The sequence below is a fragment of the Bufo gargarizans genome, chromosome 3 (genome assembly GCF_014858855.1).
Source record: "Bufo gargarizans isolate SCDJY-AF-19 chromosome 3, ASM1485885v1, whole genome shotgun sequence".
Taxonomy (NCBI): domain Eukaryota; kingdom Metazoa; phylum Chordata; class Amphibia; order Anura; family Bufonidae; genus Bufo; species Bufo gargarizans.
In genome coordinates this window covers 587,917,579-587,923,784 of record NC_058082.1, presented here as the reverse complement: position 1 = coordinate 587,923,784, position 6,206 = coordinate 587,917,579, and the positions used below count along the sequence as shown (strand labels likewise).

At 42.1% G+C, this 6,206-nt stretch overlaps 1 long non-coding RNA gene across 1 annotated transcript; it reads right to left on the bottom strand.

Annotated features, from left to right (window-relative positions):
• Positions 1 to 659: 659 nt before the first annotated feature.
• Positions 660 to 4,784, bottom strand: LOC122930543. The gene is made up of 3 exons (XR_006388144.1): positions 4,660 to 4,784; positions 1,161 to 1,271; positions 660 to 1,014 (listed from the first exon to the last, which is right to left on the bottom strand). It is a non-coding gene; the product is annotated as an uncharacterized LOC122930543 (long non-coding RNA).
• Between the last annotated feature and the right edge of the window lie 1,422 nt (positions 4,785 to 6,206).

The following is a 6,206-nucleotide window of genomic DNA, read 5'->3' as shown; positions in this document are numbered from 1 at the left end:
AACTCAGGATCAGTACAGGATAAGTAAGGTATGTACACAGTGACTCCACCAGCAGAATAGTGAGTGCAGCTCTGGAGTATAATACAGGATGTAACTCAGGATCAGCACAGGTTAAGTAATGTATGTACACAGTGACTGCACCAGCAGAATAGTGAGTGCAGCTCTGGAGTATAATACAGGATGTAACTCAGGATCAGCACAGGTTAAGTAATGTATGTACACAGTGACTGCACCAGCAGAATAGTGAGTGCAGCTCTTGAGTATAATACAGGATGTAACTCAGGATCAGTACAGGATAAGTAATGTAATGTATGTACACAGTGACTGCACCAGCAGAATAGTGAGTGCAGCTCTGGAGTATAATACAGGATGTAACTCAGGATTAGTACAGGATCAGTAATGTAATGTATGTACACAGTGACTCCACCAGCAGAATAGTGAGTGCAGCTCTGGAGTATAATACAGGATGTAACTCAGGATTAGTACAGGATCAGTAAGGTATGTACACAGTGATCCAGAATTATATGTAGATTCTCTATGGATATCTTTGGATTCTCATTTTCATACAGTTTCAAAGCAAAAATATGTGAAGACAATGACTAGAAATCTCAGAATAGAAATGAAAATAGATTGTTTTATTTGGTTTGTGGGCACATGACATAAAATGCTGGGTAGTGTTATGTGGGTGAGAAATCCATTTATTCATGGTGTTACACTCCCAGCATGATTTGTGAACATATGACACTGCTAAATTAGAAGGTGACAAATTATTTACATTCCAGGGCTGGAACCATTGCAGAGATCCTCTGAGATGAAAAGGGATCATGTATAAATAAATACCGCCATTACTGAGCGTCTTATGTCCATCGTGTGGTCGGTTGTCCACCCGACATCCAAGCTCTATGAATAGCACACGGAGTATCTATGGATGTGTATTAAGGAGATCTAGGCACTCCATGTGATGCTGTCTCCATGCCTCTGTATGAAATGCATGCAGCATGGGTCCACAGATGTCTACGGATGACAAATATCAAATCTAAACAACATGGATCCATCATACAGCCAAGTGCATCCCCCCCTTCCCCCACTGCAGATCTCAGGTCTCCCCTCACCAACCTCCACCTCACCAATGACTGCCACAGCGGTGACTTGTCTCTTACCTGCAGTGGCTGGGTTTGAGATATCCCCAACACAATGCTGGGTCCCCCGACACCATCAAGGCGTCACCTCGTGTTGCTGCTCTTCGGATGGGATGGTGAGGCATGGTGCACCTGAATGGGAAATAAGTCTGAAGTAAACCAGTGTGCTTCTTTACTAGAGGAATTCAAGCGCAAAACAATATGGGCAGTGCACTGTGCTGGCTTCTCCAGTCTCCTCCCTGGCAGAAGAAGGGTTTGATGGTCACTCAATAGGCTGGCAGACTCTCCTCTTCTAATCACTGATCCCTAACTGCAGAACACTAGGGTCTCTGACTGCTCTACTTATATACAGTTTCTGGCTGACCTAGAACCTTCTAGTGGGAGGGGTGGAGTGGAGAAGCTCAACACAAACAGTTACAATGTTACAACTCCCATCTGTCATAGACTTGCATTCATTGAGCTTCAATGATACTCAGTGGCAATGATACAGCAGTTTTTCCAGACAAAAACAGGTTTTCAGACATAACAACATAGCTAAACCAGACATTGAAAAGGTCAGACTGTCTGGTTTGGTGGTAAACAAGTCTGGCTTTTTACCTCCAAAAGGTGCTCTTCTTAAAACCATATGGCAGCTGTATAAAATTACCAGTTTCTCGTTCAAAGCCCCAAGAGTCTCTCAGTATTCAGTAACCCTTTCTACAGTGCTGTGCGAATGCAGTGCAAATGATATATATCACAACATACATATAAAATACGTTTACACTGTATCAAACAGTATAAGTCAATGCACGTTAAGCCTTTAAAGTGAAATAAAGTAAGAAGTTTGTGACTTTGCATAGGGAAAACGGGGGCAAATGTCCACAAATGTCCAGACTTCAAAGTACCCCTGCTCCAGGGCACTAAATACTGCATGGGAAACAAGTCACCTCTGCAGCCACATGACCACATCAAATCAGATCATGTTGATGTGTGGAGATCTGAGATCTGCATTAGTGGCGGGGGAGCAAAGGAGCCAGAACCCAATGGTTCAGGTAAGAAGGGAATCGGGTAAGTAGAATTCCCTCCGCAGGTCCAGACATGTAGGGTGGTCTGCCTGAAAATCCCCCGGAGGTAAACAACCCCTGTAAGCTGCAAGATAACATATTGGACTTTAGACATTTTGTAATTTATATAGTTTGTTTAGAAATAAAAAATAATGTAAAAATTATAACATTGTTTTTATTTTGCTGATCTGAAGCTTTGTTTCCTGGGTAATGATTTTTATTAATATGCAAATTAGGCCTTTGGTGCAATGAGGGCATCACCCTTGCTCTTGTTGCACCCAGGCTCCACTCCTTTTGTTGCCCAGCCCCTCCCTGGCTGCTTTGATTGACAGGACCAGGGAGTGGCAAAGCAGCGAGGGAGGAGCTGGTCACAGAAAGGAGTGGCACTTGGGTGCAAAATGAGCAATAGTGACACCCTTGTTGCACCAGAGGCCTAATTTGCATATTAAGAAAAAGCATTATAACTCGGGAATGGAAGCTCGAATCAACAAAAAGAAATCTGTGTTTTGATCAGGCGAACCACAGCTATTTTTCTATGGAAACGCTGGATAGGGAGGTCGCTGGTGACAGATTCCCGTTAATACCTTTAACATAATTGTCAGACAACCCCTTTAATTTCAATGAGAACGTGACAGTGCTTCATCGTTTCCTGTCTGGTGGCGTTGCAGACAAATTAAACTTGCTCCTAAAAGTAATTTCTGGTGGTCCTAGCCCTGTATCAAACTCACTTTTAGGAACCCTTCGAATAGTGAGGCAGGTAACCCTTTAAAGCAAATTAAAGGGGTTCTCCACCTTGGACAATTTCTATTTATTAGACGTTTCTCTTGACAATAAACTGATCACAAAATGTTCTTCTGCTAGGACAGACGGGGAAACATGCCAATAGGTGTTTCAATTATCTGCAGTGCCACCACAGGGGAAATGAAGCACTACACGGTCATTTAAATCAGTGGGTTTTCTGTGTCATGCAGGAGAGGACAGATCCTTGGCAGCGAGAGACACTGTACAATACCCCACAAAATTACCTAATTTTAAAAAAGGGGTATCTAAACCAGAGAACTCCTTAAAGGGCTTGTCCATTTTCAGCAAGGATTTGGACAATTTGGATTAGCCTGAATTAAATAATAGTACAGTACTTACCTAGAAGATCCCACGCTACCGCTCCTGATGATGTCACCTCAACCATACATGAGCATTGCAGCCAATCACTGGCATCTTCCGGCCACCGCTGAGGCGAGTGATGGGCCGAGTTGGCATTTTCAGATGTGCCACAAGCCGAGGAGGATGGGAGTGATAGTGGCTCTGACTACAATAATTATTCAGAGTGGGAATTCTCGCACCAATGTGATAGGAGGGCACACCCTTTCTTCTCTCAGGGCACACCCTAATTTTGGAGATCCTGCCTGATGGTAGTTGAGGTGCCCTTAGTGTTATAAGTTAAGATAAGATAAGATGCCTTTATTGTCACTGTACAATACAATGTTATACAATGTACAATACAATGAAATGTTGTTCGGGTGTATGGCAAGAGATGTAAGTGCTGTGGCTGGCAAATGGTGCTGAAGTCAGTAACCAGGCCAATTGTAGAAAATGAACAAGTCTCTGTTTATTATAGTGCAGAATAGGAGTTGTAGTACATCTAATGATATTAGGGCACAATTCCAAGGCAAGTCCCAGTGCAGTCTCTTCTGAATAGCTGTATCTAGGGAAACTGCTACAATGATGATAATAGGAGAAGTCCCTGAGTTCCTTCTATGTGGTAGGTGTCCCAAACTACAAACTATCCACACACATAGCAAGAAAGTGTGGTAGGTGCCAGAGACTACAGACCATTCACATGAAAAAAAGTCTCACAATCAGCTCTGCAATTTCCAGACTGAGGGATGAAGATCGTCAAATGATCCGCCAAACCATTATATAAATGCGAAAGGTACAATTCTATATTGGTCACAAACAGCAAATACCTTTCTAATATGCACTGCCTTTTGATCTTGGACAGTCTATGAAGGCTATAGGCATATTGAGAAGAGTGGTTTTCTATACTTAGAAAGCTAATAACATATTACTGGTTTCTTTACGAAGATATATTGTGTCTGTGAATAAACCAGTAATACGTATTAGCTTTCAAACATAGAAAATCTCTATTTTTTACATTATAAGAGAAAAATCTGTAATACGTATTAGCTTTCTAAGCATAAAAAAACAGGATTCTCAACATAGTGAGGCTATAGTAAATAGTGTATATAATATATACATGCTAGGACACAGCTCTGTCCTCAATAAGCTGATGTCTAGCCCTGTTAATCAAGGGGAGGGGGAGTGCGCAGAGCACAGGGGTTCCAAGGATTCAGCCCCACCTCCCCCCGATGCTCCAACCTGCTAATCTGCATATGAATAAAGAACACAATATCTCTGTAGCTGTTTAAACATACAGACAAAAGAAAGGTATTTTTTTTTATCAGCATGATCAACCCTACCAAGAAGTATCCCTGGTTTAATATGGATAATTATGCAGTCCGAGGATCTTTATGGTAGTCCTTTTCCTTGCATGTGCCTTCTGGCCTGAAGAATTGGGTGATCTGCACAGTGTGGCAGAAAGCACGTTCTTTCAAACGACAACCCTGACCATCCTTACCACCCACCTATACAGAATTCAGAAGCTTTCAGTATCTATGTAAAGAATGAGGATTGCACAATGGTATGCGGTCTACAACACCAGAGGTTTCTAAGAAATTCATCTTGGTAAACTCCAAGACTAAAAATAAGACAAGCTTGCGTAACCACCTCTGAAGTTACCCTGGAGACAAATGTTTGGATCCATCTTTGGTTATAAAATGTGAAAGAAGGTCCAATGATGACCATGATATAGGTGGAGGAAGTGAGAAAATATAAAGAAGAAGTGAGAGGAGTGGAGCTCAGGCCATAGCAACGTGCACTAATGTTTTCTAGAGATATATTATAGGTTTAGGGTTGTTTTTTTGATATGTTTAGTATTACAGGCTACAGTGGAAATGATAACGCCCGGGTCCACACCTTCAATGGAACACGGAGAACACCTTAAGGCTACTTTCACACTAGCGTTTTTCCTGGATCCGGCAGGGTTCAGCAAAAACGCTTCCACTACTATGAACGTATCCGGTTGTATTATCTTTAACACTGCCAAGGCGGATCCGTCATGAACTCCATTAAAAGTCATGGGGGGACGGATCCGTTTTCTATTGTGTCAGAGAAAACAGATCCGTCCCCATTGACTTGCATTGTGGGTCATGTCGGATCCGTCTTGCTGCGCATCCCATGAGCATGCTGCGGTTTGCGAATGCAAACAAATGGAACGGAATGCATTTTTGAGCATTCCGTTCTGTTCATTTACGTTTTGTCCCCATTGACAATGAATGGGGACAAAACGGAAGCGTTTTTATTTTTCCGGTATCCCTATGACGGATCTTAATACTGGAAAATATTAACGCTAGTGTGAAAGTAGCCTTACTCAGGCAACACCCTGCTATAAGGGAAGATCTGCTATCAAAAGTGCCATCCTTAAAGGTGGCCAAACACCTTCTATCCAAACCATCGCTAATCTTCCAAACCGGGAATTAAGAAAGTAGAAATATGTAGATATTACTTTATTATAAATATATTCTCAAATACCGTTTATTAATTATAATGGATCATTTTGTCTAGGGAGCAATCATTTGGAGAAATAAAATGGCCGCCGTCCTATTAGTAGACACAAAACCTGACCTAATCACACAGGTGGAAAAGTTACTTCAGAGCAGTGAGCTAAAGAGCTGCCTCATCCTCCTCTCCTACTTGTCAGGGATTATGATCCTGAATAAGACTGATAAGATCTTCAGCTGAATCTTTGTAGGAATTCATGAGGAGACATGAAGTACAGAGACAACGGACAGGACAGACTGTGGTAATGTGGGGCTGTGGTAATTGAGACTGCATGCAAGTGCTGCTGCTTATTATTCACATCCTCACCTCCTCTCTGTCTCCTCATGAACTCCATTCCTACAAAGAT